General features: G+C 44.2%; 1 protein-coding gene across 2 annotated transcripts in view; it reads right to left on the reverse strand.

The window, feature by feature from the left end:
• The window catches only part of LOC144784005 (GTPase IMAP family member 7-like), a 574,682-nt gene extending 548,461 nt beyond the window's left edge, over positions 1–26,221 (reverse strand). The window contains exon 1 of one of the 2 annotated variants that reach the window (XM_078662716.1): positions 25,999–26,221. The gene's annotated coding sequence lies outside the window, so the exon portion shown is untranslated. The remainder of the gene's footprint in view (positions 1–25,998) is intronic. The other variant, XM_078662717.1, reaches the window with a different exon arrangement.
• Between the last annotated feature and the right edge of the window lie 1,034 nt (positions 26,222–27,255).

The following is a 27,255-nucleotide window of genomic DNA, read 5'->3' on the forward strand; positions in this document are numbered from 1 at the left end:
TCTGATCACATTTGACTTGACAGCAGGCTACTGGCAGATCAGATTAGCTGATGATGCAAAGCCAAAATAAAACTTTTTCTACCCCAGTGGTCATTACCAGTTTGTGGTGACACCCTTTGGTTTGAAGAATGCACCTGCCACTTTTCAAAGGTTGGTGCACAAATTCCTTACAGGCCGGTAAGACTATAGTGCAGCATATCTAGATTATATTGCTGTATTTAGCTCCACCTGGAAGGATCACCTGGTCCAACTGAAAAATGCTTTGGAGGCCCTGCAGAAAGCCGGCCTAACTATCAAGGCCACCAAGTGCCAGATAGGTCAGAGTTAGGTTGATTACCTGGGCCACCTTGTGGGTGGAGGCCAGGTTCAACCATTGAGAACAAAATCCGGACCATCATGGACTGGGTTGCTCCAACCACCCAGACTCAGGTCGGAGCTTTCTTGGGCCTGACTGGGTACTATAGAAGATTTGGCAAAGGTTATGGATCCATAGTGACCCCTTTGAATGACTTAAGTTCTATAAGAATGCAAAAGAAAGTTCAGTGGAAAGTTCGCTGTCAGAAGGCATTTGATGACCTGAAGTAGGCCATGTGCACTGCTCCCTATTCTACAAAGTACTAACTACTACAAAGAATTCATTGTACAAACAAATGCATCCTAGCTGGGGGTAGCGGCTGTGTTATCACAATTGAATGAAGAAGGTCAGGATCAGCCAGTAGCTTTCATTAGCAGAAGGCTGACCCCTAGAAAGAAACGTTGGTCAGCGATTGAGAGGAAGGCCTTTGCTGTGGTTTGGGTTCTGTAGAAGCTGAGGCCATACTTATTTGGCACTCACTTCACTGTTCAGACAGACCATAAGCCCCTCTTATGGCTAAAACAGATGAAGGTTTTAAACTTTTGAGGTGGTCCATTTCCCTACAGGGGATGGACTATACAGTGGAACATAGACCTGGGAGTAACCATGCCAATGCAGATGGACTCTCCAGATATTTCCACTTAGAACATGAAGACTCAACTGGTCAAGGTTAGTTTAATGTCCTTATGTTTGTGGGGGGTTATGTAGGAGAGTAGGAGCTGCTTTTTATAGTTACCACCACTTTTTGCTGATGTTTGGCTGTTTTCTTTACTTTTGGATAGGGCCTTCTATCCTCTATACCCAGGGAATAGGTACCCCAGAGGCCTCTCAGGGGCTGCAGCATGTAGTATGCCACCCCTGAGAGACCTCTCAAAAGGACACCACAGGTCTGCTACAGCATCCTGTGTAAGGTGGTATATGCACCCCTTACTTAGATATAGATTCCCTTTATCTACCTTATATCACTGCACATATTAATCTATTAGTCACCCCTATGGCAGGCCTTATCAATCCTGAAGGCAGGATGCTGGGTTTTGTGTGCGAGGGTGCCCATGCATGAGCAGGGCCCCTCTGCAGCCTTCGGAATCTATTATCCTCGGTTGTTCTGTGATGCGGCCAGACCAAATACTCTTAAGTGCATTATAACCTTGCAGTAAATGCTAACTTTGGAATGGCTGCAAGGAAACATGTTGTGTTTGGTGTCAAACACCTTGGAATTATACCTCCCCACCAGTCCTAGTGGTGGAGGTATGATTCCACCCTCCTAGAGGGAGAAACATGACTACACCGGTACACCCAGTACCAGCTTAACAGAAACCTGGCATCACAAAATTAGAAGCTGCAGCCACAGACACAAGTCTGGCCTCCTGCTACTGGACGAAACTCTGGCAGGGGAGACTGGACAATAGGTTTCGTGTCACAGGGAGGTGTAACCACCTGTCAGACAGACTTTAGTATATTGGGGCTGGTTAGGTGAACTCCAAGAGTGCTTTGATGTCTGAACTGAGGGCACATTTGGTGTCCATGTTCCAGCTCAAACCGGTTGCAGGGGCTACCAGCCCCTGTTCTGACGCGAAACTGGACAAAGGATATGGGTGTAACCATCCCTCTATCCTGACCCTCCCATTGGTGGGTCCCCAGAGTTTATCCCACCCCTTCCTTGGATATAAAGTAGGATTCCCTGACTACAGGACTTTAGATAGATCTGTATGAAACTCTGATACATAATCCTGGAACTTCAACAATCTACAAGGCACTAGATAACTGAAGAATCTTCCTTGGAGTAAAGGAGTTACTCCCCTGCTTGACAGGCACCTAAGACGCATCTAATCGGTTTGTATCTCTGAAGCTCCCACCGGACACCGAAGAATGTGCAACACAGGGGGTGGGTTCCCAGACTTCCCAGAGGCCGATCCGACCTCCCTGCAAAGCTGAGACCCGTAGCCCTCGTGGGGACAGTGGAACCAGAACCCCTGGACACCGTGCACATTTGCAAGTGCACATGCTTCTTGGCAATCCTTGAGGTTGTGCTTTGTGGTACTTGTAGTCCAATCCCCGAGCAGCGTTTCCACTGAAGATTACTAGCCTACACTTACCAAGTGTCTCGTGGGCTGGTATTGTGTGATTCCTCTCGAGGTCCCTTTGTGATCCCTGGTCCATTGACTGGTGGGTCCCTGTGAAGACAACTCTAATGTTCCATGAGGCGTACCTGGTTGCTCCAGATGGGCCCTGACTCTCCTTCACTTGGGGAGTTGACAGGACCTTGCTGGTCTGCACCGAAGCATCTTTTCCTGCATGGGTTGCTGTTGCCAAGGCTTGTTGTGTTCAATCTGAGCACCGACGCCTCAGCACTCGACATCCTTTATGGTACAGCTCAAATCTAGCTCCTGGTTGTCATCGACGCCTCCTGGTCATTGTGGCTGCAGAGTCAATCTTCACCTCTTTGCACCTGCAGCACCCGACATTGGTGGACCTTCGTCTATCGTGCCCCTGGTCACTGGCAAGTGACCCAGACTCTGTCCCCTCTGCTTTCAGGTTCTTCACACCTTTAATCCAGGCTTGGATCCCTCCGCCACTTTCCTTCTTCCCGGCAGCAGCACTTTGTAGCAGTTCGCCATTGAAAACGACGACGCGACTCAACACCATTTGACACCAATGCACCCTGCTTCCCTGGGTGAGGTAACTCGAGTACTCCAGTGCTCCTATGGGTGTTGGCCCTCGAACCCCCTAAGTCTAAAGGGGTTTGCTCAAAGTCCTCTCCTAAGTGTCCTTAAACTTTAAGGGGAGATTTACAAGCCCCATGCGTCACTTTTACGCTGTCATTGCGTCACTTTACGGCAGCGTAAATAAATGCGTCAAATTTACAATGTGACACATCTAGGGAGATGCTTCACATTGTAAAGCCAAGCCTGACATTATACCTGCATCAGGTATAATGCCTGCAGGGTAGGAGTTACCACACAGGAAAGCCTCGTAACAGTGACGCAGTGAAATCTACAAGATTTCACTGTGTGATTTTTAGGACACCACTGCGTCAAAACCTTACGCCTGCTTGAAGCAGGCACAAGGAGTGATGCAGTTTATTGGATACAGGTCACAACACGCATTGCTGGAGTTGTGTTGTGCTTGCGACACGACTCCAGCAATGAGTGACTTTTCCACCAACAGATGCGTCTGTCAACTCTTGCGCCATAGTGCGCCGTATTGTAAATACGGCGCACCAATGGTGGTGCAAGGGTTTTTGACTCAGGCGCAGGGAAACTGACGCATCTATATAGATGCATCAGTTTCTTGCAAATCTGCCCCTAAAATTCCAACTGTGACTTTCCCCATAGAAGCTAACGAAGATCTCGGCTGTATTCTCACACTGCACACGTCCCCCGTGGGTCCCCTGTGTCACTACCTTGGGTGGTTCCTTGGGGTTCCAGCGATTCTACGTGCTCTAGGCACTGTGTCTAGTTAAGTTGTGGTTCTTATACCACTTTTTTAATATATGGATTGGTCTCCCCCTGGGGCCCATTATATATTGTGCTATTTACTGAAGTTCTATCATGTTGATATTGTGTATCTAATCTCATAAAGAAATTAGTCTAGAGTGTTTAATGATAAATACATATATTTTATATATACCTTGTGTGGTTCTCCTTTCATTTGGTCTTTCAAAGTGCTATAATCTGGTTAACCATGGTGCTTTACACTCTTTCAAGGCTTAGCCTGAAGGCCGCTCTCCATAGTTACCACCTATTTATTTATTTATTTCTTATAGTGTTTTGTATAGCGCGAACAAGACCCGTGGGTATCAGAGCGCTTTACATTAAGAGGTCGGTTATAGATGACATACGTTATATCATTTAAAGCAAACAGATATGAGGTAGTTACTTATATTGCATTAGGAGGTGAGAGTATATATATATTCTATATAAAGAGCATTTACAATCTGAGTTAGATAAAAGATTAGCATATCTAGCAGAGGGATAAAAGCAAACAACTATGAGGTAGGTAATTATAAGACATTCAGGAGGTGAGTTTATAAATGTATGTCTTCATATTAGAATGAGGTAGTAGGAAGGATACAGCTAGGTACAGCTAGGACTCAAGAGAGACTCCTGTCCCGCATCAAAGACCACTAGGATAGCTTTCAATAAAGGCTGTCTTAAACCTATCATCAATAAGGGTTCTTTGGACTGGTGCAAGGTGCCCACTATAACTAGTCGACAGCATATGCCAGGCCGACTTCTCACCTTAGATAAAATTGAAAAATTCCATTCTGAGTCCTGAATTTTCAGCCAAAAATCTCGAAAGTTCCCAAGTGCCAGTAGGACCAAGCTGCTTCAGGTATCTGTTCCACTGTGGCAATTACATCATAAGCGCGGCCCTGTGCAGAGAGCATTTTCCCTCTCAAAAAGTGATAAAGTACCATTCTGAACTGGGAGATAGAAGACATTGGGAGTAGAATCAAGTGGTAGAAAGAGTCCCTCTCTGAAGTGGTACTTTTCGAAATATTTGACTTCCAAACTTTCACTGAGACCAATTCACTAGTCAAACATGACTACTGACCTACTTTGGGCTCTATATTTTTCTTCTTTGTGCTTTTTTACTTTAATTCTTTTTAAAAATCATAGCTCTGGTTCCCCCTTTTGGATTTTTGTTGTTTTGGTCTTGTTTTACTTAGAACAGTTCCCTCTTTATTTTAAAATTTGTTATGGGTTTTTCATAGCATTTTGGGTGATTTTTTCTATTGCTTATGTTCTTTTTTTTTTTTTTATCCTCATCTTGCGGAGATGTAGATAAGGAGGTTTAAGGAGTTAAATGGTTCTTGGTTCCTGATCCTTCACTGCCCCGTTGTCGAGTTTTCCTTGGGGAGTATTCCCTTGTATGTTATGACCATTTATTTTGCTCCTATAGCCTTTTATCGTTACCAATAATTCCGTGGTATGAGAGGGGAGCTAGCCTATTTGGCTACTCAGCAGTGTATAGTCCTGCTTGGAATTATTGTTTCCGCTTTAATCATTGGATTTTATTGATGTTTAAAAAACGGAGTTAATGGCTTCTCTATAAAAAATGTTGTTCCCAAATTTCCCAAAATTTTACTCTCTTGGTGTTTTTCCCTTTTCTATCAAGTTTATTTGTTTTTATTATTGAATTTAGCCAATTATCATGTGTAGCAGGTACTGGTTTTATCCAGTTTATGCAAATCTCTCTACGCGCTAACAAAATTAACATAAATATTAGACTTTCTTGTCTTTTGTTTAGTTTATCTTTGCTGATAGCATTATTGTTAAGTGTTCCAAAAATAATGAGAGAGGTACTTACAGTTATGCTGACTCCTAGTACTGTAGTTAAAGTCTTACCGATCTTGTCCCAGTAGGTGTCAAGTGCGCAGCATTTTTGAAACATTTGAACGTCGTCTGCTTTTGCTTCCCCGCACTTTGGGCATGATTTTATATTCGTACCTTTAAATTTAGAGAGTCTTTTTGGGGTCCAATACGCTCTATGTAACGAGAGATAGTGATTCCTTTTTAATGATGCAGGCTTTACACAGGCCCAGCATTTTTCCATGTATTTCTTCCAGAGTACTTTTAAATCCAGGTCTTGTTCTGGCATGTCTTTTCTCCAAATATTTTCAGGAGTTAAAAAATCCTCTTCGCCTGCTTCGATAAGGGCCCAATACCATTTTGCTATTTCTTTCTTTATTGGTGTTATTTTGATCATTTCACTTTCGAAGTTATCGTTATTACTCTTATTTTTTGGTAGGCTATTAGCCCAACTACTTAGTTGATAGTATTTAAATTTTGAAAGTTTGCCTTCAGTGATTGAAGATAAATGATCCCATGTTATTAGAGAGTTTTCTGTCAGTAATTGTCCCCATTTTTCAATTCCTGCATATTTAAGTGGGATCGCTAAGGAGTCTTTTAAGCAATCCGGTGTCCCAGGCGAGTTCCATACTGGAGCTGTATTACTATAGTACGGAATTTTTACTGTTGTTCTTATTTGGCTCCAGAGTTTCGCTGCGTTGAACAGAATCTTTAATTTTATTTTTTTTAAGTATTTGGGATGGCCAAATTTAAATAGGAAGTGATCTCTCTTTCCAGTCATTGTTTTTAGGAAATTTGGATATATTTGATGTTTTCTTAGGAGAGGTCTAAAGTTTTTAAATTGAAAAGATCTATAGTATTCATATATATCCAGACTTGCTATTCCACCTTGTTCTTTCCTTCTCCTAAGTTTATTCCAAGCGATCCTTGTACTTTTCGATGCCCATATGAAACTAGCTATGTCGCTTTGTATCTTCTTTAAAGTTTCTTTTTTAAATTCCAGTGGGATGGTGTTGAAAAGATAAGTACATTTTGGAATAATGGTCATTTTTACCGCGTTAGACCTTCCTAAAAAACTCAGTGGAAGTCCAGACCAGATCTTGAAAAGTCTTCTAATTTCTTTCGTTACTATATTCAAGTTAAGTTGTGGGATATTTCCAAGTTCTTTTACTATTGTAATTCCCAAATACTTTATTTTATCTCTGGAAAAGGGCGTGTTAGAGTTAATGTTCCAATTCATTGCTTCTGTTTTTTCTTTGTTAGTTAGATATCCTGAGACTTTGCCAAATTTTTGCATTGTGTCTTCTATTGCTTGACTAGCTCCTTCATAGTGTTTGTGAAAATCATTAAATCATCAGCGTAAAGTGCCACTTATTTTGACCAGGTATGATATTCGAAAGGTGTTATTAAAGGATGATTTCTGATTGAACAGGCTAATGGTTCAATATAAAGATTGAAGAGTAAAGGTGATAGTGGGCAGCCTTGCCTCGTACCTATTTGAATATCAAAATTGTTGGTTAGATTTCCGTTTACTATTATTTTTGCCCTTGGTTTTTTATATATCTCCCTTACCATATGACCAAAGCTGTTACCCGAATAGTTTTTTTCAATGATTTCAATTAGAAAGGACCAGTTCGGGGAGGAGCCTAGCTCGCGGCCGTGATGGTCGCCCTTTAGCTCGGCTCCCGCAGCCCTCCATCCTGACTGCCTATCCTGTCTTTTATCCTGTCCCGGGACGGCACACTTTTGGGGAATTGGAAACATTACGGCTCGTTTGTACTTACCATCTGACCCCGGGGTCTCGACGTGCAGTGGCTCCGGAGTTCTGGCCTCCGAGAGATCGGGGCCTTTGCGAGACTTGGACCGGGACCTGGCCGGTGGGATCCGACGGCTCTCGGCCCCGGCCGAGAGCGAGAACCAGTGTTGGGAGCCGATGTGCGAAGATCCCGGCGATCCTGACCCGGACCTGCCCTGGTGGTCGCGTGGCCGTCGTGGGTGAGAAGCACCGGGACCTGATTCTGAGAGGGGGTCCCCCCGCCGCTGCTTTGTCTGGCGGCCCTGGTCCTCGGGGCCCGGACTCCGCTTGTTTGGGGCACCGGTGCTGGTGCGGGCGGAGACCCGTTTTGGGCGGACATCCTTTTGGCATCGTAGCCGCCCTTGCTGGGACCCCCGGCGCTTGTAAAGTCCTACATTTGAGAACTGTTATTTTCCGGGGGTCCTCGTGGGCGGCGATTGGGCTGATTCACGAAATGGCGGCCGGCCCTCTGGAACGAGAGTCACCCTGTGGCGGCGAGCCCGAGTTGCCTGACTGTGTGGGGATCGGATCTGGTGGGCGTGAGCCGACAGTCAGAGATATCCTGGAAGCCCTCAGATCCCTGCACGCTTCCCTCGCCCTGGGCGTCTCGGTGGGTCCGCCACGATCCGCCGCCATTTTGGGCGGCCGTTTCTTCTTGTCGCCCTCTTGTTTCGATGCCTCCATTGCCTCACCCCCCTCGATTGACCTGAGTGTCTCCACCATTGATCGAAGATCGTGTAGTGTGCTGGTGACTTTGGGGCGCCCTGCTTTTCAAGGTTCGGACCCCGGGGACTCGGATGCTGTACTGCGACCCTGTTCGACATTGTTGCCTGGACTTATGGACGGACTTCCTCCTGCGCCTGCTTCGATGACTTTGCCTGTGTTTAAAATTGGGACCGCCTCGCCCGCTCCAGTGGCGCAACTGAACTCCTGTTTCTCATGGCTTGTGCTTCGATTGTTGATGCATCGATACTTTCAATTTGGACTACTGCTCACTTGTCGATCTATCTACCCCCCACGTAACTATGCTAGTCACCATTCCACTCGATTATATGCTGACTTTATATTTAGTATGTGGTTGTACATTGCCATGTGGTGGGTGGGGTTTGTCGCTCGGAAGGGCTGGGGGTGAAATGTACGACTTCTGCTTGATTCCCGGTATCGATTTCGTTGCACAATTGTCTCTGAGCGTAGAGGGGTGGGAGGTCCCCTTCTCCTAATATTTTGTGGCGTGTGATGGGGTGTCGTCCTGGTCTGTTTTTGATTGTACTTGTCGGGTTGGGCGGAGGGCTGTGGCCTACCGTTTGTATTATAGTTATTCTGCTCCTCCCTCCTGTTTTCTTTCTCCGCCTTTGTGGCCTTTTTGTCTCGTTTTTCTTTCTTTCTTCTCGCTATATTTCGGGTTCTGGTTTAGGGCGACAGGCACGCTGTTTGAAGGGTAGGCCGTAGCCTTCTACAGGGGTGCAGGGTGGGACGGGTGGGTTGGGTTCTATTTTTTGTTTGTCTTCTGGTTCTATGGCCCTTTTGTATCTCTTTTTCGTGAGGCCGCGTCTGTCCCGACCTCCTGTGGGGTGTTTCGGGTGGGGGTATGGCATCGTTACTCCTCCTGCACATTTCGGCTGTCCTTCCATCCGATTGCCATGCCCCACTTGGACCGCTAATCCTTTTGTCTCCTGTCCTCCCACCACGGAGAGCCGTGTCGGCGTGTCTTTTACCTTCTTTTTTCATATTTCCTTATCCCCTTTTTTTGTTTGGTTTTTCTTCTCTCCATTTTCCTTTCCCTTCCTCTTCCCCCCCCTACCTAGTCCCCTTTCCATTTTTCCTTCCTGCGTCCCAGAGGGTACTGTGACGGGCGGGTTTTCATGCATTGTCTTCCGATCCCTCTGTTCTGGCTTGGTAGTGTCCCGGGTGGTGGGCGTGTTACGAGGATAATGCTCAGGGGCTGACTGTATCTCACATATCCTGATTTCTTGACTGCATTGTGTTGTCCCCCTGATATTTTGCCCCATGCCCCCTTCTTACTGTTGAGGTTGATTACGGGATGTCGGATGCCTCTGTATTGCAGGTGTGCCTGTCATATGTCCTCTCCCCTTATTGTAAAATTAAGCCTTATTTACTCCTGTGTTTTGGCCCTTTAGTTTCCTTATTTCTTCTCCCCTATTGCGATTGTACGGCCTCTGCTTTGTATTGATTGAATATGTACTATTGCCCGATGACTCCTGACTGTTTTATACACTGCGGCCGGCCGGCTTGGTTGTGGGCCTCGATTTGTCTTCTTGTGATATCAATAAAGGTTTTCAAAAAAAAAAAAAAAAAAGAAAGGACCAGTTCACTCAATCAAAGGCTTTAGCCGCATCGTAAGTAATAATGATTAGAGGGAATTTTTCGCAGATAGCGATATCGACAGCTGCAAATAATTCGGGAGTAATTTCGTGGATTTGTCAACCTTTGACAAAACCCTTTTGGTCTAAATTAATCAGGGTCGGCATGATCTTAGCTAGTCTTTTGGAAATAACTTTCATGAATAACTTGTAATCACAGTTGAGTAGTGATATAGGTCTGTAGGACTCACAAATTTTGGGATTTTTGCCTGGTTTTAAAATGATACTAATCGTTGCATCATCCAATGATTCAGGTATTTTTTCATGGTCCAAGTATGTGCTATTCATGATTTCTGTTAGTTGGTTGATTAGGGAATCCTTTAATGTTATATAGAATTCATTTGGTAACGCGTCAGGGCCCGCTGCCTTACCTTTTTTTAGGTCTTTTATTGCTGCACCAACTTCTTCAGGTTCAATTTTCCTATTTAATTCTATTTTTTTGTCTTCTGTTAAACTTGGGAGTGGTATCGTGTCTAGGTAGTTCTTGATTTCTTCTTTTGTTGGATTTGAGGTTTCTTTATATAGTTTGAAGAAAAACTTCATAAACTCTTGTCTTATTACCTCGTCGTTCGAACTTAGTGAAGTTTGGTTTTGAAGCTGGATACACGGGATATTATTCCTTGTCTGTTCAGTTTTCATTTTCCAGGCGAGCATTTTCCCGCATCCCTCCCCATATTCATAATTTGATAATTTGCTGTTTTCCCATTTTTCTTGAACTATATTCTCTAGGTAATCTTTCAGGTCCTCTTTAAGTTTAAAGATCCTTTCTGTTAACTCTTCCCTTTTCTCTGAGTAGTTTCCACATAGCAATTTTTCCTCTATTGTATTAATCTCTTCTTCAATTTTTTTAATTTCCTGCTTTTTAATTTTTGTATTATGTGCTCCCAAGCTGAGTAGTTTACCTCTAATTACGGCTTTATACGCATCCCATCTGATTTGTTTAGATGTCCCACTTACGTTCTCTTCAAAATATTGTTTAGAGGCTATTTCCAATTGATTCACACTTTGTACATCTTTCAGTATGGATCGTTCTACCGTCCATCTTGGGGGGGTTTTGTTTTCTGTTAAGGTGAAATATAGTTGTACACCGGAGTGATCTGATAGATGAGCCGGGATATGGTCAATTTTTCTCACACTATCTCGAAGAAGTCTGCTTACTAGAAAAAAATCAATTCTCGATCTGTGACCTAGCTTTTTGTTATGAAATGTATAGGGACGAGTTTTCTCCCCTTTTTGTCTCCACAGATCTTCTAGATCAAGGTCTTTTTTATATATCCCTAACCACTCTCTCATTTTGGGAAGGTTCATTTGTTTGTTTGGGGGTAACCTATCTACTTTGGGGTCTGGAATTATGTTATAGTCCCTCCCTACTATTATGGGAGCAGTAGTTGTTATCAATTCAGCATAAAGTTTTTGGAGGGGTGTTGAGTCATCCAGATTTGGGCCATAATATCCAGCTATAGTTAAGATGTTTTCTTCAATCCTAATTTTGATTACTACCCATCTTCCTTTATTGTCTACTACCTTTTTTCTATCTTTGCTTTTAAAGATTTTTTTTATAATAATCGCTACCCCCTTTGTGTTGCAGTCTTGAGTAGTGTATATAGAAGTATCCACCCATTTCAGGTTTTTAACTATTTTGTCCCACTCGGAACTTGTGAGGTGTGTTTCTTGGAGAATGATAATCTCATTTTCCGATTCTTTTATATATTCCAGGATCCTTCTTCTCCTATTAGGAGTTCTTAGCACATTTACATTCCATGAGAGGACTTTTATTTGTTTTCCTATCATCTATGTAGATCTGTTTTTGACTCTTTCTCTGTTGATTTGGGACATGTGTTATATAGTTCGATTAACTCCCTTTTTACTCCTTTTTTATTGTTTTTTGAGGATATTTTTTCTTTTTTTCCCCCTATTTTGCACCCCACCCATGTGTCGTCGTTTCTAGCATTTTTAAATAGAAGTGTGTTTCTTTGTTCCCACCCTGAGGAAGCCTCCCCTTTCCTTCTTTTGGGTAGAATTTCCCACCCTGTTCGTGCTCCGATGTCACCAGCTTTATATACAGACTTATATACAATTTTGCAGTCGCCTTTTTTTTTTCTATTAGCGACCCTATTTTTGTAGTGATATGTAACTTGTTTGTCTTTTATTTAGAGTTACTTATACTTGTAGTCTCAGGGATTTCTTATGTACTCTAAATTATCGTTTCAGTTATTCTATAGGCCCCCTTTATTTATTTATTTATTTATTTTTATTATTTTTTTCAGATCGTAACTGGTCTTTAATCAGCTGTATAAAATTCTCAACTTCTTCTGGGTCTTTAATATTATGCATCTTATTGCGCCACATAATTCTTAGTGCTGCCGGGAATTTCATTTGTACAGTTGCTCCCAGATGTTTCAGTTCCTGCATGTGCTGTCCTAATTCCCATTGTCTATCTTGGGTTACTTTGCAGATGTCCGATCTGATCCTAAATGTCCAGTTGTCTTTATTTAATGATCCATTTTTCAAACCATCATTTAGAATGTTTTCCTTTAGAGTGTAGGTTTTGAAGTTAATTAAAATTTTTCTTGCCGCTTTTCTGTCCTTACTTTTTCTAAAGGGGCCTCTATAGCCGCTGAATGTCTTCCGCTAAATTGCAATCTTTAGTCCATGGAAAAAATTCTTCAAGTAAAGAGATACTAAAGGTTTTTATGTCTGTCCCTTCCAGGTTCTCGGGTACATTTAACAGCCTGAGGTTATTTCTTCTGCTTTGATTCTCCAGAGACTCTAGTTTCTCCTTGATAGATCTTTCACTTTCTTTTAAGTGTCTTATGTCCTTATGATTTGCGTCTATCTTTTTACTGAGTGCTCCAGTCTCCTGTTCAACTGTATTGACCCTTTCAGCCAGATCATTTAGTTTCTGATCCAAGTTTTCACATGCTTCTTGGATTTTGCTTTGATTCGCTTCAGAGATAGAGAATTTCTCTCTCATCTCCCCCATCATTTTGTCCATGTATATTGCCAACATCTTTCCCATTTGATTTTCTGGCATGGGATCTACCATGGGATCTGCCATAGGATCTTTACCCGCTTGTGTTGATTGTTGTTCAGCTTGCGATTGCATAAGCGGAGTAATATTATCCGATGTTGACTGCATAAGAGGGGTTTTATTCATCGAAGTAGATGGTGTCTCAGTCAACTTTTCTATTAGTTCTTCTTGTGGGGAGAGGTTTGACTGGATAGATTTCAACTCCTCCATTTCCTCTGATTTCTCCAAGCCTTCGAGATCCTTTTCAGAAATTATAATAGCTTGACTTTGATCATTAGGTTTTTCAGATGGGGGTTGGACTTCTACTTCTACTCGTGATTGGCTCCCTCTTATTTGTACTGATTGCCGTACTTTGAAGTACGATCTTAAAGAAGGGGTCACTTTAATTTTTTGTATATGTTTTAAGTCATTAGGAACCTGATTCTTAAGTTTTGCGGACCTTGTTTTTATGTTTTCTGACAGCTCTGCAAAGTTAGATAGCTCTTTTTGCTTTCTTTTCCTGCTTTTAGGGGTCACACTTTTCTTCTGGGTGATGCAGTAATTTTGTTTTAGTAATTGGCGATTTCTGAGACAATATGAAGATTTACCAATGGATCCCGTTATTTTTTTCGATTCTGATTGTGTATCAAGTCTCCTTTCGAGCTTTCTAGTTTTTATATAAAAGTTAGAGCATTCTGGGTTTGCTGACTTCAGAAGGTCACTTTTTTCCTGAATCTTGTAAAATATGAGGTTATCAGTGCTATCAATGTTAATAACAGGCACCCCCCATTCACGATATCGTTGTAAATTTGTACCTTTGCTAGTCTCTTGTTCTTTCACCGTCTCCGTCTCCTTTTGTAATCTGGTTTGCGCAAAAAATGATTTAGGTCCTTTTATTTCTATGGCCGCTAAACCTTGCTCAGCTAATTCTTCATTTTTATTGACTACCAGACCCAAGCTGGGTTTTTCCCTATTCAGCCGGCATGGATCTCTTGTGTAGATTGCAGACGCCGAAACACTGTATCATTAATCAGCCTCCTGCGTTGTAGGCTTGTTTACTGCAGTGTTCATTGGCGACCACTGTGGGGATTTGGTTTCTGCATACATGGAAGACCTTTCTGCGTCAAGCAGCTCTCCACGTCCTTCAATTGTTGACGCGCTGATTCTGCCGGTCGTACCCCGGAAGAAGATTCGGCGGTATGCCCTACGGCAGACCTGCGACGCTCTCAGCGCCTTTGTCCAAACCCCAGTAGCCCAAGGCGTATTTTCCGGTAAGATTCCTCCTCCTGTTCGTCCGATAGCCATGATTTCTTGAGTAGGGGGGCGCTCCTTTTTTTTTTTTTCCGCCTGTACCGATGTCGGCGTCGGCTAAAATCTTTTGTAGTGCAGTGCTTGAGTACTTGAAAGCTTGGACCGGTAGTCCCTTGTTAACCTTCTCTTGAAAGGTCGCTCGATCTTTTACAAATTTAAAAGGAAAGATCCTTGACTCGTCTTTTACTTTCCATATGTAGGCTTTGGCTCACAGGTTCACAGACCGAGTTTTTGAGATAGCGACATGCAGGTCTGTGTGGTGGTGTATCGGAGCTCAGGACCGAGCGTTTCAGCCGGCCGCCATCTTCCTTTCATTTTAAAATTTGTTATGGGTTTTTCATAGCATTTTGGGTGATTTTTTCTATTGCTTATGTTCTGCATAAATACTTTGCATACTGCTTTTGATCTATGCCGGAATGTTTTATGTCATGTTAGCAGGGAATGAGTACAGGTTTATTTCATTTCATTTGTGTAACCTTGTTCTTTGAGATGAACACTTACTCCCTGAATAGTATTCCACTTTCTTACATAACCCAAGAAGGTGTTTTGGGGGAATCAAATGCATATTTTACTGCTTACAGCAGTAAAATCTCCATGTCCTGGTAACACAGAGACATTTACTCCGACATATATCTGCAGGTTTGACCAGTCAATATTCAGCATACAACTCAGAATTGTGATATGTGCAGTATCTGCAGTTAGAGCACATGTCACTATTAACCGGGCTTCAGGTACGGAGAACCCAAGAGTCAGGGGTGTAACACACCCCCCGCACCCCCGCGGTGCGGGGGCCCCCACTCTTCAGTAAATAAAGGGGGCCCCCTCAGCTCGGCGGTGAGACCTGTGAGAGAGAGGCTTGCTCTGAAGCAAGCCTCTCTGTCTCTAAAGCAGCCTGCTCCTGGTGACCCAGTGCTGAAGAGAAACAAAGTAACAAGTTACATTGTTTCTCTTCAGTCAGAGCTATGAGCCAGGCCCGGAACAAGGGTGGGGGCCCCAGAGAGCAGAAGGCAGCAGCACAGAGGAGAGCTGACAGGGGCAGGAGAAGGATTGAAGCTCCCTCAAGGAACAGGATTGTATAGAGTGGGTTATTTGTGAATACACCTTTAATAGAATGTATTATTACTGTGCATTTTGTATTCTGGAATGTTTAATGTGCATCTTTTAGATTGCTACCTGCTAATTTACTGGATTGGTCTTGGGGCCTAGGTATGGAAATACATCTTCTTTTCTTTCCTGAAACCTTTGGAATTTCCTTGGATTTATTTTGGAAAGAACTTCCTACAAGGATCTGCTGGGACGCATTGTAAGGCAAACAAGCATTTGCAATATATGGTTTTGCAATATATGCTTTTACATATATGCAAGTCCTATATGGTATGGATTGCAATTGTTAGTTGCGGAATTGTGTTGTGTGGATTGGATCTGTATAGTGAAATAATGTGGCATGGTGAGCAGTGTAATTATGTGGATAGTAATTGTGTGGTATTGAGTGTACTGGAATTATGTGGAGTGGGATTGTGTGTCATGGAGTGGGATTGTGTGGCTTGGAGAGAGATAATCTGGAATGGTATTTTGTGTTGTGGAGTGGTATGTAGTGGAGTTTACTTATGTGGTGTGCTGTTAAATATTGTAGCAGGGTGTGGAATTGTGTGGTGTAGATTGGATGTATGTGGTGCGTTGTGCAATTGTGTTGTTGGTTTGAATTATGTAGTTTGTTGTTGAATTATGTGGTGTGGAATGGAAATGTGTAGTTCAATTTGTGTGATGTGGAAGTGTGCACTGGTGAGTGAAAATTATGTTGAGTGGTATTATGAGGCATGGTGTGAAGTGCAGTTATGTGGAATGTTGCTACGTGACATAGACTGGATTTACGTGGAGTGTATTCATGCAATGTGGAGTAGAGCATAATTATGTGGAGGTAAATTATGTGGTGCTGAGTGGTATTATGTGGAGTGTAATTATGTTGTTTGATTAATTGTTTGGGAATTAATTGTGGATTTGTGTGACATGTGGAATTATGTGGCATGGTATGGTGTATAATTGTGCGGAGTGGAATTATGCAGCATGTTGCAGAGTTATATTTTGTGGAGGGTAATCATGTGTTTTGGAGTGGAGTGTAAATATATTGTGTGAACTATAATTATATAGGTTGAAGTGGAATTATGTGTAGTTGAATTCTGTTGTGTGGAGTGGAATTATGTGGTTTGGAGTGGTATTAAATTGTGTGGAATGTTATTATGTGATGTGGAATTATGTGGTATGGAGTGAAATGCAAATATGTGTTTTTTATTGTTAGGAATGTAATTATGTGGTATGGAATGTTGTAGGGTTAAATTATGTATAGTAGAATTGTGTGGCATGCAATTATGAGATGTTCAAATGTGCCTTGTGTGGTAGACTTAGCATAGCTGCCAAGGTTTCAGATTGCGATATGTGACATTTTCATAAATTCAGTGTAATTATGAGTGACATTTCAACGACTATGAGTGACACTTTCTCGTGAGCAAAATCAAGCAATTAAGAGGAGGGAAACATATACATATTAGAAATTACACCCATTTGAGCAACTAGAAACGTTAAGAAAGTCACTGAACTAATGTGCGCTAACAGCAGGCTACTAAAAACTGAGCAGAGTCAGACTGTGTGAATGTCACCCGTTATTACAGTTATTATGAAAACGTCACACTTACCGATACAAAACCTTGGCATCTATGAAGGAATCAGTGTGAAAATGTGCTCTAATTGAGGTGTATTCCTCTGCACCCTCATGGTGACCAGCCTGCCAGGTGTCTTTGCAAACTTGCAAGCGCCAAGCAGTTTTCCATCAGCTACATGTTAATGTAACTATACAAAATAAATAAATTGGATGTTCTCTGCAGAAATCAGAGGTTTGCCTGTGCCAGGATACACTTACTCCAGCACTTTAAAAGTGGCACTCCATTCAAGGTCCCATAATGTCTGGTTACTCTGAGTAGAAATGCTGCAAAGTTGTTTTTAATTGCTAATCTGCTGTCAGATTAAACCTTCCGAAAAGAGCTGCTTTCATCTATGAGTAATCAGTCTGTTTCTGGAATACTAAAATCACAGTAAGACCCAGTGACTTACCCTCTAGTGCCTCCTCAGTGATCTTCTTTCTGAGGTAGGGTGCAACTGGGATCTAACATGTTTTAGGACTATGTGGTCTAGACTGCCCTGGTCTGAAGTGTTTCGTCCATTTAGCCGGGAGTGTAAGAGGAGGGGAGATCTGAGCCTGAAGCAGTATGTGCAGTGGCGACTCTGATGCTCCGAGACTAGAGTTAGGACACAGCTCCCTGCACCACGGTAGGCACCTAGACCCTCGGCGCAATCAGTTCTTCTACGGAGCAAGGTCTGTAGGTGCATTAATACAACACCTGCTGGACAAACGGGGCCCCAAGGCCTCTTCTGTGTGTGTGTAAATTGGGCCTCACAGGCCTGCGACCAGCAGGCAGAGGCCCGAACTGGAGAGGCTGGATGAGGCAATATAGCAGACTGTTATAGCATGTCTCTCGATCGACTCTAGTCAAAAGAGGAGCATTGAGGAGCACAAGAAGGTTAACAGGCGTTGGATGGCTACGAGGTGACTGACCACAGTAACAGGTGGAACTATGAGAGACGACTGGAGGCGCTAACCCTCTGAGGAAAAATAATTCATGGCAGTAAGGGGAGGGTAGGTTATGTCAATGCACTCCGAGAGTGTATTGTGCGGTTTCAATACAATGACACCTGGGTACAGTAACCCTTTCCAAAACCATTGTCACTCATTTAGCAATTACTCAATGTAACACCCCTAATCTGTGCATCTATATATCTATCTTGCATCTGAAGAAATCAACCCTCTGACACAGTTAAGAGTTACCAATACACCTAGGTCACAAGAGTTACGGGACCTTCTCCCTTGTGAATATTTTGGGCTGTGCTCCTCACCTTGTTTGGTTATCTTCACAATTAACATTTTTGTTTTTCATTCCGGTATGTCTGCTGCTGAAAGTAGCTTTTACCGCCTTGTGAAAGTTTTGAAGAAAACAAGTAGGAATCAGCCTGGAAAAGGAGCCCGCATGTTATTCCTTTATTACTTACTCATCAGGGCTGGACTGGCTACCGGACGTTTTGGTGCGCTGCCGAGCTGGGGGTTAATTTCACTGCGGTAGGGGCTGACTTCATTGATCTAGACCTGCGTGTGCTTCGAAATAAACAAAACAAAACTAATGTTTTTCAGCACACGCAGTTCCCCATCAATGAAATCAGACCCCAGCTCGGCAGCACACTAAAATGCCCAGTAGCCAGTCCAGCCCAGATACTCATCGTTATAACCATTCCCCCAACAACAAATCAGCAATGAAATTGGGCACTTTAGTGCTGTGGTGTTATTGTGTTAGGATCTTAGATCCCGGATCCTCCATGCAGAGCGGTCATTTTTGCACATCGCTTCCCGCAGGGAGGCATACGTTATCCTGGGTCACATCACCCCCTCCAGAGCTCTGGTGCCCTTCACAAGCCCCTAGCTCCAGTCAGGAACCAGTCCTTACAAATGTTGCACTCGAAACAGCTGACATCGAAGGGCTGCTGGGGCATGGCACGCACCTGCAATAAATCTTTGCGAGACCTAACTTTATGGATATATATATACTACAGATATAAAGCAAAATGTTGTGGGCATCGAAAAGGGACATTCATTACAGGACTACCACACAGGCAGCTGTACTGCATAACAAAATATACTGCCTCACGTTTAGGAGACAGGGGAAGTGTAGGAATTGGGTTTCTGTTGCAGTGACCACCCATTTTTTGCCAGACTATTGATTCACTTTTACTTGGTGTGCCCAGGGTTCCTTCCAATCAGGTTCCCAGGGCCTGTGTTCTTTCCCCAAAACAAACCCAATTGGCATCTCTGGCCACAGGTCAGCCCCTGGTAAATGGTGTCACAGGTACCCAGGGCACTGTGATCAGAGAAGGCCTCTAAGGGCTGCAGCACGTATTGTGCCACCCTAAGAGGCCCTATACCTCTACACTCATACACTGCCTTTGCAGGCTTCGTGTTTTGGTGCAGAACAAAGTGAAGAGTCGACACGGCACACATCCCTTTGTGCCATTCCTACAACCCACTGCCCTGGCATACATCAGTCACCCCTCTAGTTGGGTGCACTATACCAGTGGTGTGGGCACAGGTGCATGAACCCTGTACCCCTACAGTGTCTAAGTCCATTCTTAGACATTGTAAGTGCAGTGCTGCCATTAAGAGTATATGGTGCTGGGAGATTATCTTCACGAACTCCACAGCACCATAATGGCTACACTGAAAATTGAGTAGTTTGGTATCAAACTTCACAGCACATTAAACCCACACGGGTGCCAGTGTGAAATTTAATGAAAAATCTACACAGAGGGCATCTCAGAGATGCCCCCCGAAAATGAACCCACCTCTAGTTTCCCGACAGAGTGGCTGCTCAGCTTGCCACCACCAGACATGTTTCTGGACCCCTGGGTCAACAGCCTGCTGTTCTTGGGGGCCTGAAACAATGTACATCCTGTGACGAGGTGCCAAGCCTCCTCCCCAGGATGGGCAGGGTTCACAAATGGGAACCTTCAAAGGCTTGCCGCCTTTGTGAGCTTCCCCAGACCACTTGCTGCTTTCAGCAACTGGTCCCCACTGGCTCTGCCCCCCACTTTGGGCAGGAGAACGGGCGGGAAAGACAAGAGAGCAAGAGAGGTGTGCCCACCTCTGTCAACTTCATCCCGCAGGTGGGGGAGGCAAGGTGAAGCACAACTCAGAGTCCCTGCCATCTTGAGGATGGGGACCCAACTAAACAGGGACAGGTTCATGCCCCCCTCCCATGGGAGGGTGGCATAATAGGGGGTGTTCCCACCCCAGGGAAAGGACCCAATGGTCCTACCCTCTACCTACCTGTAACACCCCTAAATCTAGTATTTAGGAGGCACCCTGAACCTTGCTTCCTCAGATCCAGAAACAAGAAGAAGAAAAGAAGTAGAACCGAACAACCATGCGGTCAGCTAACAAGAGGAAGACCCCACTGACTTGGCCCCAGCCCTACAGGCCTCTCTCCCCATGAACTTGCACTTACGAAATCCCGGTGTGTCCTGCAACCAGCAACCTCAAAAACCCAGGAGGACCTGCCTGCCTTCACTCCCAAAGACTGCTTCTCCCGTGAACACCGGATTTGTTCAACTGCAACCTCTGGCAGCAGCCGGAGACTGCGAATCCAGCCCACTCTGCACCTGCTGAACCCGGCCCGAGCTCGAGTGGAAAAACACCACAAGGAGGTCACCCTGGCAATCCTGAACTGAGATCCAGCGACCCCTGACCTGCCTCAAGCCTCCAGGCGACGCCTGCAGTCTAAATCCAGAAAGCCCCTCTAACCGCTACCAGGAGCTTGTAAGAAGATTCAACCCCAAAAGCCACCCCTGCACCCGATGCCCCACGGCTTTGCGTGCCCAAACCAACAGTGCCTAACCAACCCTTAACTTCCCAACTTACCTCTCGAAGTGGTGATCGCACCCATAAGTCCTTTGTCTCCCTGCCTGCAGTGCTTTTACACACTGGAGGTTCTCCATTGAAAACAACAGGGCGCCCGATGTCAAAACAGAACTCTGCACCCGGCCGCCTCATTGCTGCTGAGGGTGCACCTTTTGTGCTAATTTGTTTCCCCATTTGCCCTCACCTAAAGCATAGGAGCTTTGTTCCCACAACCCAATGGCCTGCTTGCCAGCAGCCACCAACCGGAGGCCCCCTATCCCCCACTGGACAACATTGGGCCTCAACACCCTGCACCCAGCCGCCCTAGTGCCGCTGAGGGTGTAGCAAGATTGCATCACTCACCCTCGGGACCCCTGAGTCTAACCCCAGAACCATAACTCCCACAGTCGATAATTTACCTGTGAATCAACAACCTGTTTTTCCTCCCTAGGATAACATTGACAATTTTCTTCCAAAAAGTGTGGAGTTTTGAAATCTAAAAATATTCTTAAAAAATTGCATGAATAACCAAAACGTATTTACTTACCTGTTTGCAGGAAATATCCCAGTGCTGAATCTAGGTATCCAGCATTGAGTTAGAAAAGTAATGTAAAAAGTAGCTTACCTGTAATTTACTGAAAAAGCCTATTCATTCCATTGGCCTGTATTTGCTAAGTATTGCAACCTACTGCATCCCCTGTAAATCAAACAAAGTACAATTCCTATTGCATTTTCAAACTTTTCTACAATGAGCAACGTATTACTCTAAAGTATTTAATGCTTACCTGTGCCAGGCTTGCTTGGTTCTAAAAATAAAACAGCAGTATATATTTTTATACAAAAACAATTGGCCTAGAGTTCAGTTCATGAGTGTGTGAATTCATTTGCTGACTAGGGGGCATATGTAGGTAGCCGTTTGCGATTCGCAAACACCAAAATTCTGCGAATTTCGGCATTTGCGAATCGCAAACAGCATTTTGATATGTAGATGCCAATTAGCAAAATAAGGAATTGCAAAAATTGCGATTCCTTATTTTGCTTATAGCATTTAAGGAATCGCAATTTTGCGATTCCTTAAATGCTATGTAGGGGTGCTTTAAAAATTGTGATTTTTACATAAGGAATCGCGAAATACCACCTACTTCAAGTAGATTGTATTTCGCGATTTCCTTCAAAAATGCATTTTTTTTTAAAATTCAAAGTGCCATGTGGCGCACAGACATTCTCTTACGGCATGTATGTGCGCCACATGTACTTACAGGCGCATTCCAGGGGTGCAACAGGTGTCCTTTGGACACCCTGGCACACATGGAATTGCGATTCTCAAATTGCGATTTTCACACAGAAAATCGCAATTTGAGAATGTATCACCATTCATTCATATGGGCCTTTAGGCTCATAGGAATTAATGGGACACGCATTCCTTAATTGCGATTCGCAATTTGCTAATCGCAAATAAGGAATGTTAGGGATTCGCAAAAAAATTGCGAATTTTTACCTACATTCCATTTGGCTATTCTCAAATAGCGATTCCTTAAAAATTGCTATTTGGGAATCGCAAAATGGAAATTACATACATATGCCCCTAAGTGTGTACATCAAATGCTTAACGCTGTCCTCTGATACTGCCTTACTGCTCGAACACTCTACCACAAATAGAGAGTAAGGTTCTATCTAACTTTAACCCCTGCCTACCTCTGGGGTCACTTGGACTCTATACACACTATACCTCATTTTGGTGTAGTATAGCTATAGAGCCAGTTTCCTACAGGAAGCACCAGAAAACAGACACTGGCTCATGGAAATAATACTACACTAGCATTGATTAGCAGCACTGGCACCCGAGGAGGCATGATGCCTGTTATGCGTGATTTTGCATTTCAGTGAGAGATGCGGATCACCACACTTAAATGCGTTAGTCTAATGGCAGATGCGTGGTACTTGGCAGGGCTGAATTAGGTGGTGTGGATTTGGACAAGCTGTGCACACTAAGGATTTTATGTCATGGGGTATCAAGTTGTCTATTTTTCTTTGTAAAAAGAATATGGGCTGTTTCTTTACCTTCCAGTACATTTCTGAACAATTTGTTAAGCTAAATTGTATTGGTGCATTTGTGTGCGCATGCTGGGAAGAATAAGTGTCTGGCAGAAATGCAAAAAATCATCTTACATCACAGTATTGACTTCTACACCTCTAAGCAGTAATTCAAATCCTAGAATGAGTTACCTGTTTGCTTTACAATGACAGTTAGTAAAACAAGTAAGTGCTTTGCGAGTCTGTATAAGTAGCAGAGGTTTTAAAGGGACTTGTTTTCGTGCAAGGTATTGGTTTTCCCAGTTCACGGAAGGGATAAAAATCATCTCCAGATAATAATAGGGTTGATAGGAAGGTGTGATAGCAGAATATTGATATGTGTTGATCTGGTGAGGACTGCGGGCAGCAAGTGCTTGATACACTATTTGCATACGAAAATACTATATTTTTTTCATTATCCTCCATTAGTTATTAGTAAGGAAGGAGGAAGAGAAGCATTCACTGTCAGCATTCAGTCTTATGGAGAAAAAGAATGGTGTGGTCTGTGGTAGATGCCGCTCAGAAGTCATAGGTATATGTATCAGGAGCTGCCATTGAAAGGAAGTGGAAATGTGCTTTAGATGTTGCCCGTATTGATGGCTACTGTGCGGTTGCAGACTTTGCTGGGCTGACAGTGGGTGGGGAAATACTACATTGTCACTATAGGTTTAATTACATGATTCGCGCATTCTCTCTGGTGTTTGTCCTTGGGGTACTTGCTGACTGGTGCTACACATGGGATCGGGTTTGCCTTTGACAGGAGGTATGGTTAAGTGGGGTGCGTAGTGTAAATTAATGTTGGTGTGAGGAAACAAACTCATCCTCTATGTACATTTAAGATTATTGTGTGCATCACGCAGAGGATGAAAAGTAGCAAGAACGGCTTTGATGCCATAGAGGCTACCAGGTAGAACTGTTTTGGGGGGGTCAGTTGAAGAGATTGTTTAAAATGTTTTAAACTACTATAGTGGCATTGGGGAGGGCAGCAGCTGAAAGGTTCTGTCTTTACTGGTAAGCAGTGGTTAGATGGGGACCGGCCATTAGTCTTTCTGTCTGTGGTGGACAGGCGAGCAGAGAGCGGCGGCCACTGGATTGCAGTAGCATACGAGGGGTGGTTTTAAAGACAGAGGGAAAAGCATAACTGCGGGTTATGTAGGGGTGAGAGTAGGGTTAATGGATGCATTAGTAGCAGGCATGAAGGCAGTGGTCAGTGTATGGAGGTGGTTAACTGAGCGGGCTTCGCTTGACGGTGGGTCATCAAGTTGGAGGATGTGTTTGGTGGGCCGGCTGGAGGCAGTGTTATGTAACTTTGCTGGAGGGCGCAGCAGCAGTATTTACTGATATATGTAAATCGCCCGATAAAAGGTCGGATGTGACCATGGAGGAATTTATGGCTGGGGTGAGCCCCTGCAGTATGGCAGGTCTCTGACCTGAGTGCTCTTGACTGAATGGGGGGCCCCTCCATGTACTTTGCAGGGGGCCCCTCAAGTTTCGTTACATCACTGCCAAGAGTGAAAGAGTCTATGTGGAGTACACTTTTAAGTAGCATGGTGCAACTCAGAGGAAGTCACAGCCAATAATATCCACCTAAGCTAAATGAGTCTATGTTGTGCAACAAAAAGAAACATGTAAATGTATAGCAAAGCTTAGCTCCCAAAACTACCAAGACAAATGAAGTGAAGTCCATACAAGAGAAAATCGGTTCAAGGAGTCCAAACACCGCTGCAGTGTGCCACCAAGCAGGAAAGCACAACATTTAGAACTGTCAACGGTCCTGAAATAATAGCGACACTTTTTGAAAATCATGTAGTTAGCTTAAGTTGGATGAGTGGACGTGCTAGAGAAAGGGGGATTAGAGAGAACGTAGGTTTGAGAAGGTGAGCAAGAGTAGAGAGGTTCCCAACATGAAAAACGCCACATGAAGTCCCCTTGAACCTTCCCACCTTTTGGTTGGGTTTTGGACTGTACATCATGAGAGGAGGTTTAGGAAGGTCGAAAGGTTTCTACTGTACCCTAAGGGTGGTAGTTCAGGAGCAGGGGGTGTGTTTGGAATCGGAACTACTGAGATAGGATTCCCAGAAGTTTTTGGGTTTATGTGGCTAGGCTCTGCCACATGGCAGGGACTAGAAGAGATGGACCTAGACACTTATAGATAGGGTAAGGGAGACAGACCGTTTTTCAGCAGAGGGGAACGGCACCAGATTCCACTAAGCAGGTTACAATACAGTCAATGCATGCCTAAATCAATATGCAGGTGGTGCATTAAAGCAGGCGGCAATTCACAAATAAGAGCTCCTGTGACAGGAGTTGGAGGTCACTCAGGCGGGCAATGGTGGAAAGTGGAATGGGAAACATGCTCCACCGTCCCTCGAGAGCATCGCCTAAGTCATAACAGCATCACACCAACATGGGTGGCATCTCTGCAGCTCATGTAAGTGATTCAAATGGGAGGGAGTCACAAAGTCAGGCCAGCAGCCTCAGAAGCTGAGCTACTAAGAGAAAGGACTCGCTGTAGTTCTCAGTGCTGTTCAGCTGGGCGATGAGGCATGGAAAGACCAAGGAGATATGGACTTGGTCAACAAGATGTAGGGTGAGGAGGCAACAGAACAATCCAAAGTATGCAAAAAACAAACAAATAGCCATGGTAAGCATCATTTCATTACAGTTAATGCTAAAAAAAACGTGTGTGGCTCTGAACAAATATGACAACACTTGTAAGGAGTTGGAGGTCACCCGAGAAGCAAGTGGGTGACATAGGAAGACAAGAAACATGCACTGTCACCCAGTGAAGCACTGCCTCTGCCTTTGAAGCAACAGTCCAAGAGGGCTGTGCTCCAAAATCAGACAGGTCACAAGGTTGAGGGTGATGCAAAGCACCGGCAAGTTGAATTAGCGAGAGACATTATGCTGTCGCCTTGAGGGCTGTGTGGCAGAGGTCTCGGGCTTTAGGGCATGGCAGGACCCCGAAGAGGAGAGCAGTGATTCAACAGAGCCTACCCAGGGCATTCTGTTCAACAGATTAGTAAAATAAACACACAACTCGAAAAAACACTGGTGGTTCTGCCAATTAAACATGTCTAAATAAATCATGCAGTTCTGCGCGAATAAGAGCTCGCTTGCTTGGAGTTGGCTGTTTGTCGCGGTGGAGACGACCATCGCATGCTAGCGACGCCTCGGTCTTGGGTTAATTCCGCTCACTGCGCATGTGTGCTAAAACAAAACCCACCCTAGATTAACGAACCCCAACATGAGTATCGGTCAGTACCTGCAATGGCGAGTCAGCTTGCGGGAGTCTGCTGCTGCGCCTCGTAGGGTTGTAAATCACTCTGCTCTGCTCCTGGTGTTAAAAGAGCCACACAGACAAATAGTAGGCAACGCTGCCCTGACAGAGGAGATGCGTCAGATGTACAAAGGTGAGGACACTGCAGGAAGGGGATTCCCTGCGTACTGTCGCTGTGTCAGCTAATTCACCAGGAGAACTTTGGATCATCCCTTATCAAAGCGCCCCGAAATATATTTGCACTTCAAGGAACTTCATACAGCATAATTCTAAGCATGAGTCCAATGTGCAACTGATAATTAGGTTAACGACCTAAAGCTGACATAATTCAACGTATAAATCCTACACTGTAAGCAGATATTGAATTGTTGTTCGATTTGCATTACCGACCTATTTGCAATACTTTTCTAAAGGAGCTGCTTAGCTACATAGTACTATGGCCATTGATATAGAAGCAAGCCCACATTCCCAAAAAGGTGTACAACCGAAGAACAGGCTGAAGGGCAGCTGCTGAAAAATACAGAATTAATGCTTGTTTTCCTTATATAATTGTGTATGCCCTTAAGCTGTCTCGCATAATAATAACGGTGGGTGATTTACACCACTGGTTTGTGCTGCAAATAATATTTGCTACTCTCACCCACTTTAATACTACTTAATTTCTGGGCGCCGGGTCAAGACTGAATTGCATATGGCTGGGTTCAAACTGAAACGGCATGGTGAGCAAAAAACGATGGATTTAGGCCCAGATCTTAGTACTGGGGTCAATGTATGACATTGTTCTGCATTCTGTTCATTTTGCATTTGTCACCCCTGTAATATAGTTGACAGTCTAGTAGCTGGGATGGGAGGAGCTAGGTGGGCTGAGGGGAAGAGGAGGAGTCAGGACAGGATGAGGGCAGTTAGAGTAGGGACAGGAGACAGGCTGGAAGCATGATAATAAAGCTCCAGTAAGAATAAGTAATTGTGTCTGTGATTATTGTAGCAGGATGCTACAACTGGCGACGAGGGTGGGATGACACTGACTGCAGCCCACAAGACCACATACAGACACCCTGTCCCATGCAGCGTCGAGGGAAGAGCTCCGCTGCCGAGTAAAGCTGAGGCCTGATGATTGTGGCCCAGAACAAGTGACCGCGACCCAAAGAAGCCAGGGAATCCCGAGGAAATCCCGACCTGGGAGCGCTGAAACGCTCGGTCGAAGAAACCCTGTGGCGCTGAAAGTGCGAGCCCCGCCGAGTG

The sequence above is a fragment of the Lissotriton helveticus genome, chromosome 10, assembly GCF_964261635.1.
Source record: "Lissotriton helveticus chromosome 10, aLisHel1.1, whole genome shotgun sequence".
NCBI lineage: Eukaryota > Metazoa > Chordata > Amphibia > Caudata > Salamandridae > Lissotriton > Lissotriton helveticus.